Source organism: Artemia franciscana, chromosome 6, assembly GCF_032884065.1.
Source record: "Artemia franciscana chromosome 6, ASM3288406v1, whole genome shotgun sequence".
NCBI lineage: Eukaryota > Metazoa > Arthropoda > Branchiopoda > Anostraca > Artemiidae > Artemia > Artemia franciscana.
The window spans coordinates 26,369,498-26,381,045 of NC_088868.1; the positions used below are offsets into that span (position 1 = coordinate 26,369,498).

General features: G+C 36.8%; 1 long non-coding RNA gene across 1 annotated transcript in view; it reads left to right on the top strand.

Annotated features, from left to right (window-relative positions):
• LOC136028251 (uncharacterized) overlaps positions 1 to 9,647 on the top strand; it is a 151,311-nt gene extending 141,664 nt beyond the window's left edge. Inside the window, exon 8 of the long non-coding RNA XR_010617777.1 lies at positions 9,465 to 9,647. This is a non-coding gene — a long non-coding RNA (uncharacterized LOC136028251). The remainder of the gene's footprint in view (positions 1 to 9,464) is intronic.
• The last annotated feature ends 1,901 nt before the right edge of the window (positions 9,648 to 11,548 follow it).

Sequence of the window (11,548 nt, forward strand, 5' to 3'; positions counted from 1 at the left end):
AGTTTATTTTTCTTTAGCTCAACACCTTATTTGGCGCCACAACTAGAATGCTAAGTTGACAATTATATTTGTTAAAAGCGAATTTTATTCGTACGTGTATATCTGCGTAAATCAAAAGTCAATTTGTGCATTGATTCAACTGAGAAATATCCCTTACCGCAATAATTATTATCTGTTGATCCTACTCCTGCCATCTAAGATGCGTCTCATTTAGTTAGTAAGTTAGGGCTGTTGGTGTGTAAGGCCTTCATTTTACTCATTCAGACGTTATGTTTAGACTTGTGGAGTTACGTTTGTCCCCGTTCTGGACCGTTTTTGGGACCATGGCTTTTTGTTAGGCCAGCATAATTTCAATGATCATAAGAATATGGAGATTGCAACCTGGAATGTTAGAGCATTAGAAAATAACTATTGTTCTACATTTTGAGTGACGAATACTGACGTTTCAAATTTGACTTATTGGGAGTTTCAGATACTTATATCTCAGGGGTAAGAAATGTGAAATTAGGTGATGTAGAATTTATTTAATCGGGCACGAAGGATGGGGGTACTTAGACAGAGAGTAGGGCTTGTGATGAATAAGGGATCTGCTAAGTTTTCTCGAGGTTGGGAAGATATTAATAATAGAATCCTAGTCGCTCATTTTATGACTAAAAAATGCAGGGTATTAGTCATAGTTGTATATGCCTCTGTGGGACTGACTAACGGAAATAGTAGTGACTCGGATGAATTTTACTTATAGCTATAGGAAAAAATAGACTGGATCCCAGACTTAAGGATTATTTTTTTATTAGGAGATTTTATTGCAAAGGTTTGTAGAAATAGGGATAGGTAGTATCCTAGCATAGGTAAATTTGGTGCAGGAAAAGAAAACAGCAATGGCTACAGAATGTTGCAATTTTAGTAACCAATACAGTATTTGGTCATAAAATGGCCTATGACTTAACATGGCATTTGAATAATGGTTAGACAGGCAACTTTATTCATTTTGTTGTTGTAAACTGAAGACTGGCAGGATCAGGCGAAGCTTCAAGGAAGCTTTGGTGTTGGTAGACTCCAGGATAAGAATTTGAGAGAAGCTTTCCAGGAAAAGTCAAATACTACACTGGAGAGTTTAAATTGCTGAGAGAGATAGCGTACCAAACGCTGAATAGCTGCTTCGCAACCATGCTTAGTTAGCTTGTTAGTGCTAGTGTTCCTAGTTTCTTGCCCTGGCAATGTAAGTAATCAGAGACTTAACTTTTTTTCCTTTATTTAGTGCAGTATTTATGCCAGTCATAATCTAAAAATCGACGATTTACAAACTTAAATCACTTCGACACGTAGTGGCGCCACCTACATTCGTCACTCTCTCAATTTGGACTCCTAAGTGCCACCAGGTGGCAATGTTGTGACGTTATCGGAAACGACCTACAGACGCACTTGCAGAGGCAAGCGTGGAGCCAAAGGGAATTAATGGCATTTTATCCTAGTATATGTTTCAGATCTGTCGACCAGATTAAAGATTAAAGAGAAAGACTACGGCCGCTTGTAAAAATAAACTGTCTGACTCACTATGAAATCCCACCTAATCTTACGTCATGATATGCTTATGTGGCTATTTCTGATTAATCCAGCGAAATTCCTCCTGTTTTATGTCCTTAACTCCTTTCTGCCAAATCACAACTTGCCTCTATTCGCATGACCATCACCCACTCCTTTATTAACAAAATGGACTAACTAGAAGTCTTCTTACAAGGATCTGGTGTACCAATTGCAATCGTGACTGAATGTTGGGATATCACAAATGATACCGGGTATCTCAAAGGCTACACTTGTTTTTTTAACACCCGCCTTGATAGAGGCCGAAGCCGCAGAGGTGGCGGTATTGCACTGTATTTTCGTAACGACCTCCCATCCAAGCTGCTAAGTGTCCCCAATGACTTTTGCCATGAAGTAATCTGGTCTGAATCTATGTCCTCCCAACTGCCGAAGAAGTTTTCATGCCTGATAGTGGCATCCGTCTATTATAACAGAAAGCTTCTAATTTACTTGCAATCCTGCCTTGATAAGTTTCGACGTGCATATGTGGTTCCTGCCTTTATTATTGAAGGTGACTTTAACCAGTCCAACAAACAGTGGTTTTCCAATGCGCTTGATCTTATACAAGTAGTGAACATTCCCATGAAAGTGGCAATATCTAAGACCTGATATTTCCAAATGTCAGTGAACTGTACCGTCCTACCCTCTCAATGGGCCCATTGCAAACCGTCGATCATTGTGTAATCCTGTTACAAACGAAAAACAATGTGCTGAAACCGAAAAGAAGCAAAGTAACAGTTCGTCCACTGAACCAGGACTCTATATGTACCTTTGAACAGTGGGTTGGTAATTACTCATTTGAAGAAATATGCTCAATCACTGACTTGAACGACAAGGTTAAAACACTCAACTCCATGCTGCTCGAAATGTTCTATGAATTTTTTCCGACTAAAGTAGTGCCAGTTTTTAGATCTGACAAGCCGAGGATCACGACAGATCTGAACTGATTGATCAAACTTACATGCCGACTACATAGTTCAGGGTGTATTTCATCTGCGAAAAAGTTACAAAATCTGTCAGTTGTGATCTACGGATGCTGAAATCAGATGGGACTTTGATCACAAGAAGTCAATTCTTTCTTTACTAAAATCTGTACCAGGTATTCATCGTTGAGCGAAGTTGATTTGAATACTCTGATAGAAGACAGCAAATGCGATGAAATCCAGCAAGTTTCTGAGTACGCATTTTAAAGGAAATACGGGAACTGCGAAATAACTGTGCTTCCCATCCTGCCGAATTGCCAGTAAAACTTTTACGTGAATATGCAATATTTCTTGTGAAATTTCTAACTTCGTTCAATAATCAATCGTTCCCCCAGTCTTGGAAACAAACTTATGTACGTGTCATTCTAAAGCTGAAGCATCCCAATAGCTGTGATCAGTTAATATCCATTTCAATCCTACCATAGTCACTTAGTCCTTAATTTACTGTGGATTTATGTTGCAAGTCGCAGATACACTTAACTTGTAACAATATGGTTTTTTAAAAGTGTGTAGTACCACAGTGTATTTAGTCAGGCTTTATCACCTGATCGTGCAATGTCTTGAATCTGGAGACGCTTTCGTTGATTCGCTACTCGTTGATTACAGGAAAGTATTTTATTTTATTAAACATCTTGTGGCTGCTACGAATCTTAAGAGAATGGGTGCACGCAAACATATCTTACTGCTTGTTATGGATTTCCTACGTTCCCTGTACCAGCGAGTCTACGCCCTCTTTCCTGGTGATCTCGACTCTGACTCGGAATAGATTATATTTGGAGCCCTTCAAGGCATCAATTTGGTCGCTCCACTTTTCCTTGCGGTAATGAATTACGTTAAGGACAACATGGATGGTCAATTCAAATACGTAGGCGATCTAAATGGGCGTCTTAAGTTCACAGTAGATACAACCCAAGCTATGCCCCAATTCAGTTCTGATATTCTAACAGAATTCAAAGAAGAATGTAGTGCAAATAGTTTGCAGATCAACGAAAGCATAACCAAAATGGTAAAATTTAATCCGCTGAAATGAGGTCTTGTTTGCCCAATCCCTGATCTCCGTTTGTATTGTCAGCTTTAGTCCTGGGATTTAATTTCAGCGTCGATTGCTCATTTAATGCTCATATTCAAGGGCTAGTCCAAAAAGGCAACTACGCACTAAGTTCCTTGATTTTTGTGCCGCTCTTGATTTGTGCAGCTTTGATTTAATGCTTTCCCAGTAAATCAGCTGAAAACGCCATGTGTAACATACAAATGTCCCATATTAGAATATACATGCCCTGTTTTGGGAGTATCTAAGTGATTGATATGGAAGGAGTTCAAAAAAGATTGAATCTTTAAAGATTGAATCTTTCAAAAATTGAAAGATTGAATATTGAATCTTTAAAGATTGAAACTCTTAGGGATCGCAGGTTTCAGTAGATAATGCGTTTCGGGCAGTTTCTCCTTGCTTCTCCCAAGCACCGACATTTTCTACCCCCTGCTGCCAACTCAGCATTTAATACCAAAGAGAAGAACCAATTAGTGTCAGTGCCTTTCAGAACTAATCGATTTAACAATTTATTTGGCCGTTTTTTACCATTGCCCATGACAAAAGGCTTTAGGACTCGGTTTGTAAATGACAGCGACATTTAGATTGTGATTTTAACCTACGACTATAAAAGCTGTCTTAAAATAAATGATTTCTTATTTCTGATGTAGAAGATAAAGTGAATAATTCTAGGAAAATAATTTTTGAAGTTGCTGATGGTGGCTTAGGGAATAAAGTTAGGAACGCAGCAAGGAATATTCTTAAAAATGTTTTATGTTTAATAGAGTGAAGGAGGGGCTTGTTGAAGAACTTTCTGAGCGATAGATCATATGAAATAAAAGGAACGGAGAAAAAGTGGATGTGACCTAAGGAGGTGTGAAGTGGAATAATGATAAAACATTGTAGTGGCACGAATAGAACTTGAACTGTTGTTGCCGCTCGTGTTTTCAAGATCACAGTTAAAGTCACCTGTTATCAGACACGAAAGTCCATGCTTTTTTATTTTATCAATACATTTGGATAGCCTTGCAATACTTATGGCAAACTGTCTATCTGATCAATCATCACGAAAATCCGTAGGGAGGTAAACATTCACTATAACAATATCATGCATTTTGATAGCGAGAAAGTCTAATGCCGAGTCAAACATAGAAGTTGATAGAGAGGATCTAACGTAAGTCGCGAGGCCACCAGATGGCCGGCCATGAGTGCGAGAGCGTTTAGCTGCAACTGTAAAAACTTGATGGTTTGGTGACAGGTTCAATAAGGTAAGGCTGAGAGAGGTTGCAAAATGTTCCTGCAAACACACAATATCATATCTTGAAAGAAGGTCCTCGATAAAAATAGACCGGTTAAGGATATTTCCATTTAAATTCCACGTTGCAACTGCATGCTTAGGACAAGTGGGTTCTAGATTCATTTTGGTAGGGAATTCATATTGATTATCTCTTTATTAGCCGGACATCTTATGTTATAGCATGTATGGCCTTTCTTTTTGCATATAATGCAGTACATATCTTTAGTGCACAAATTATCCTTCGTGGATGTGTTTTCAGAAGCACCACAACGACCACATATAGGCGTCAATACGCAATTAGTCGCTAAGTGACCAACTCTATGGCACGAATAACATCTTTTTGAGAGAAATTTGAATTCTTCAGCAGGCAGCTTCTCATAACCGTTTCGGACTGAGACTGCAAGAAAGTCTTCGAGATCCTTACTGGTCCCGAAATACAGCTTGAACACTTTGGAGCGCTCAAAGCTACCGATTTCTATTGCTTTTAATGCACATGGAACAAGGGATTCTATATCAGTCTGGGTCATACTAGGTGGAACCTTTTTCAAAACAGCAATAAACATTTTCTCTTTGAGCATGGCAGAGACCTCAGGCTTACTAACTTTCATTTTCTCAACGATCTTTTCAGCAGAAGATTTGGACTTGACGAATAATTTCCAGTCCTGTCTCACCTTTTTTAGCTCACTTATTTCGGCTGAGTTGGGGCAGATGGTATCCAAAAACTGCTTGCGAGCAATGGGATTATCAAGAGACTTTGGCATTTTAAGAACAACGGCATAGGATGTCTGGGGATTGACTGTTACAGGATTGGCGGGGCCTGGGACACTACTCGCTGAAGGGCAACATAGGCTCTGTGCTTTAGCCATAGACACAAAATTCTTAAATTCTAGACATAAATCATTTACCTTGCGGATTAACGTAGCGCTTGCCTCGCCAGGAATTGTGGGGACTTCGTCCGGTTCGTATATAAAAAACTTCGGCAGTTCCACTGAATTCTTATCACAGTAGTCTAATACTTTCAAAATGTCTGCAAATGTATCAGCAACTTTCAGCCTTTCACTTGGTCGAGTAGCATAATTTGCCACAGACCAAATTGTTTTCTTCGCTTCGCTCACCAAATCGTCGGCGAAAAAATCACAACCAGTTTTGATAATATCGGCATTTGCATTACCTTTTGATTTCGCCCGCACGGCAAAATTTAATATAGTGTTATGTACTAGTCTATTAGGCTGCATCCCATGAAATGAATCCAGTTCACACACAGTTCCAGACTCAACGTCAGATAATCCATTAATTAGCAAAACAAACAAATCCAATCTTTTTTGCACAATTTCTCAGCAAACACAGGTAGATCGGTATTTGTACGAGTGACGTAGATAATGAGATTCAATCTTTACACTTTCATAATAGTTTATCCTTGAAACTTGAAAAAAATAATCCATCTAATTTAGCTTATGTTCACGCTTCAAAAGCAAGGTAATATCCAGAAAAATGTTATTTTTTGTTCGTCTGCACTGAATGAAAGCTAGTTGCTGGTTCGTCAATGGCGTCACCAGTTAAAGCAGTGACTATCCTGACAGTTTTCTGTGCCATCAATATGTAAATTAAGTACAGGAAAGATACTTTATTTGACCTTTCTTCACCCCTTTATACGGTGGCACCATCTACTTTTTCGAACTTGGTGACTTTTAATCTTCTGATGAAGCCACCAGATGCTGCTACCGTCCCTTTTTAGTTGTCAGAACTGTTCACAGTAGAGCTTAAACAAAGCCGAGTGATATTTTCTTCTTTTTGTGTTAGTTTGTTATTTAGCATAGTGAAGCAACGCAAATTAGCTGTTAGCTACGATGTCGTTTAAATAAACCTATCTATCTATCTATTATTGAAAGAAGGTTGGATGATTGAAAGAAGGTTGGATGATTAAAAGAAGGTTGGATGATTGAAACAAGGAATGAAAGAAGGTTGTGTGTTTGAAAGAAAGTTGGATGAATGGAAGAAATTTGGATGATTGAAAGAAGATTAGACGATTGAAGAAAGGTTGCATGATTGAAACAAGGTTGGAGGATTGATAAAATTTCGGTTTTCCGAAAGAAGATTGGAAAATTGAAAGAAACGTTGTATAATTGAAAGAAAGGTTGTGTGATTGAATCGCTCAGGAGCTAATTTGATCGATTTATTTAACTTACCTATGGACAGATTTTAAGCCCATTTTAGAACGCGCTTCTTCAAATTGGCCTGCAAAAATATCATTCAGTGTTCTGTAAAATACTCTGTCATTTTCAGAATGCTTAGTTTTAGGAATTTTTTGTGAACATTTGTCTATATTATTCTTGCAGGCTCAGAAGGAAAAAATAAAATGCTTCTAAAACCTGTTGTAATTTATCCCCCAAAAAATCTCCTATATTTTGTTCTCAAATTTAAGCTGAGAAAGATTTAAATACCTAAATTCCATTTTATTTGAAACATAATTAACTGTAGTTCTAACTTGCATCCGTGATTCCCATTTTTTGTGCCCGAACGATGTGGGTAAGATAGTAGTTAAAATTTTAGCTGCTCAGAAGTTGATAATTCAATATACACAAAATGTTATATAAAATAACTTAACGGTGGACAAACTGAAAAATAAGTGCTTTAATATTTCATCAAGTGCTTTGCCATTAATTTAATTGTTCATCTTATTGTTTGTTTTCACTTAAATGATCTAACTCGTAACTAGCAAAAATTTAAAATCGTTCCGAAACACAAGATGTCATTCTGGAGCCAATCTTGCCATATCTATCTGTTATAATTCCTGAGTTTCGACTCACTAGTCCTAAATACAGTCGCTGGAAAATGTGGCTTAACCCCATAAAAAAAGAAAAAAGACCATTTATACCAGTAAACATCAAAATATTCCTTTGGAAGCCAATTTGATCTAGTGCACTCTTAGTATATTTGTAGACTCTAAGTCAGTTGAGATATTTAAACATGTATTAGAACTAAGCAGCTAATACTGAAATTTAGACACTGAAATTTTAAAAGTCAAGTCAAAAAATTGAAAAATTCAAGTCAAAAATTGTTTGAAAAATTTCGACACAAATATGCCCCCAATCGTGGAAAACATCTTTCCTGATTTGCCTCCTAGGGATTCCAATGAGTTGTCGAACAGAACAGGGGCAGTTTAAAAAATGTGTAAGAATTATTTAAAACAAGGATAAAGTTTTTCATATGCCCCTTCTTCCCATTAAGAAAGGGAAACAAAATTTTGATTTGTTTTTGCCAATAGTGCTTTCCATAGCTACCATGAAGTTCATTTTTACTAGTTATCTCCTCCTACAGCAACTTCTATTAGACCAAAGCTCTCTCGCTCCACCTCAACAAAGATCCTCATTTTTACCCAAATGAATTTTCCCACACAAACATGCAAGGGAGTTTTTGTGTGTTGAGTTGATTCTTGTTAACCCTTCGTACGCTCTGTGTATAGCGTATATTTGTATCAGGTCTAAAGTAGGCTATCAGTCACACTTAAAATACCAAGGAAATCAAAATGGAAACATTTTTGTCTCCCTGGCTCCATCTCTGGTCTATTCATACCCAAAAGCCGGTATCCTCTACAATTTGACTTTTGGTTGCTATTCAATTATTAAAAATTTTCGTTACGTAAATTCTCTTCTTTGTTGTCACATCGAATCGTAAAAGGAAAGTAGCGGAAGATGGGGAATTTCACAAAGTTTTCACAAAGTAGGGCGTAGTTTTCACAGAAAGGAGAACTAAAAACTACTCAATGTATTTACAAATTGACATACTTTTTATCTTTACTTTTAGATAAGATTGGCCTATATTTTTAGGAAAAGGGAAAAGGGAAAAAATCCAAAGGGGAACTAAACAATTTTCAACGTAGTTACAAACTGACATACTTTCCATCTTTAGTTTTAGATGAGATAGGCCTATATTTTTAGGAAAAGGGAATAGAGGAGAAGGAAAAAGGGAACTAAAAAATATTTAACGTAGTTACAAACTGGCATACTTTTTATCTTGACTTTTAGATAAGATAGGCCTATATTTTTATCAAATCTTTCGTCTTTATATCATGAGGAAATGAGAGCAACTAAGTAAACAACTATGAATTCAACATTTCGTTTGTAATTAGAAGATACAGAAGGCTTTGCCACCTTTTTTGGAAGTCTGTTTCACTTTTGGGCAAGATTAAATAAGGAAATTCACATCAAGACTTAGAAAGAACTTTTTCCGTGAACTCTCTGTCTGAAATTAATCTATTAAATAATCCAGAGGTTCATTATTTTGCGAATAATCCAAAAAGCTGCTTATTTTCTTTTTATAAATATGCTAGTTTCAATTATATTATTTTATTAATTCTACTGATGATTTCCTTTAAATGCTGTGATAAAACCTTACTAAGCGCCTGTAAAAGTAGGGCTTTGTATAATTTTTTCTTATAGCTTGAATTTAATGCTATTTTCTTCACCACGTTAAGAAAGCGTCTAATGCAATAGTTCTTATTAATCCTTAAACATTATACAACAACGCATTGACCAACCCCTTCATCCCTCACTAATATTGACTTTGTTTTCTCTAGTTATGCAATGGAAGCATTCAAGAAACTGGACATAAATCTGGATAAAAAGAACTCCAATCAGCGGAAACTTTAAAGCGCTTAAGTAGATGGCAGGAAGTGTATATGTTCTATACAATCAGGCTAATGCTGGCTCCTGTGATTGAAACTGTCATTCTTCTAGACCGCATGCTCTTTTTAAAAGAAAGAGGTAGGTTTTTTGCCAAGTTCAACTGAATTGCAATATAATGGTGACGCGTCTGTATGGGGTAAAGTCAAATATGCATCGCAAATCCTTTTGTAATGAAGAAGCTTTGCAAATTTGACTGCCATTTTTTGTATCTCCAAAAACCTGACATGTTACCAAAACCCTTATTTTGAAACTAAAGTGTTAAAATCTATAGTAGACTGCAAGAAAACTACGTAATATAATTATTTGATCAATTAGACCAAATTGTTTCATTTGATTGAAATGGATCAATTTGATAGAAATGGATCAATATGAGCATTTTTTTTTTTTACCAAAAACTCTTGTGAAATGGCAATTTAATTTCTGAAACTAACCAGATTTTATAATATTTGAGAAGAATAAAGGGGCCAGAGGAGGGGCAGACAAAGAAGAAGGTGAGTTGCGAGTGCTATGAAAGTGAATCTATATTAAATGTGTAATTAGAATCTTTGCAAAAATAGGTGAATTCGTTTCAAGTTTTGGAGAACAATAGGAGGTTAAAGCAGAAGGGGGGAAGGAGAAGGGAAGATGGTCTTGTTTTAAAATTAAGTCTATATTAATATGTAAATCTTAGTGCGGGTGAAAACTACCAAAATACTTCGGTTTTTGAGGAAAGCACAAAAATTAGCTGACGTGTACTTTCGAGCAGGCTCTTTAATATGGCTCGATTACACAAGCGAAATTTTTCATCGGAATGCTACTAGGTGGCTTGAAATCCAAGATGGCGGACGAAAATACAAGTTTGTTAAAATGAGAAGACATGACCGTTCAAATTGGCTAGTATGGGGTACTCGATGACCCAAGTTCCGAATAGTAAGTAACTAAATCATACCCTAGTGCCGTTAGGTGCCTCAAATCCAAGATGGCGGTCGAAAACATGTTGTCAAAATGAAAAGATATGGCTGCTGAAATAGGCCAGTATGGGGTAATCGATGGCAGAAGTTCCAAATATGAACTTAAGACCAACCTGGGTTATACCAGAGTATTGCTAGGCACTTCAGATTCAAGATGGCGGTCAAAAAACACAAGCTTTGTTAAAACAAGAACTAATCACTTCCAATGGGCAGATTAGGAGCAATTGATAGCTCAGATTCTCAAAACACACGTATATGCACATAAATATACCTTAGTTATACCGTTGATCCGCTTGGGACCTAAAATTTGAAGACGGTGGAAGAAAATGTCAGTTTTCCAGATTCCATGAGGTTCATGATCCCGATATAACAGACTTGAGTTGAGTGATTAGTACAACAGTTTTAAATATTGTTCTGTCATTCCGACATGCACCTATAATAGTACAGTGTGCACAGTACAAATTGCCTAAGATACGTCCAATTTATAGCCTTTGTTTATATTTGCTAAACCAAAATCAGTTTAATGCTGGTTAACTCTTCATCTCCTTAATTATTGTAAATGAATCATCAGAGGCTAAATAGACGAATTAAAGCATTTAAGAATTATATATTTTTATTTTGAACATAAATAGATCAATCGAATCTTCTGCTCATAAAAAAATAATCGAATGTTCAAGTATTAAAGCACTTAGATTTCCACCAACATAATGAACTACAGTTAAGGTCAAATTTCCTGTAGCGGCACCTTATTTCACACCCTTTTTCACAACCACAACGCTCTGTCTCGCGCCAGACTTTTGACCCTGGTGGAAGGGAACCTAACCTCAGCCAAAGTCAGAAAAACTTGGAAGGTTGAATGTTGATTCAAACTCCACATATGACCTGCAACTGTAAGGATATGTTGTAAAAGCAAAAAAGTAGCTGGAGGAAGTCTCTGCATGCTCTTGGTATTTTGTCGACTAAATGTAACTTTCCTAAATTCATCCAGGTCGTCACAGTCTTGTGTTGCGTCGTGTGTCTTCATG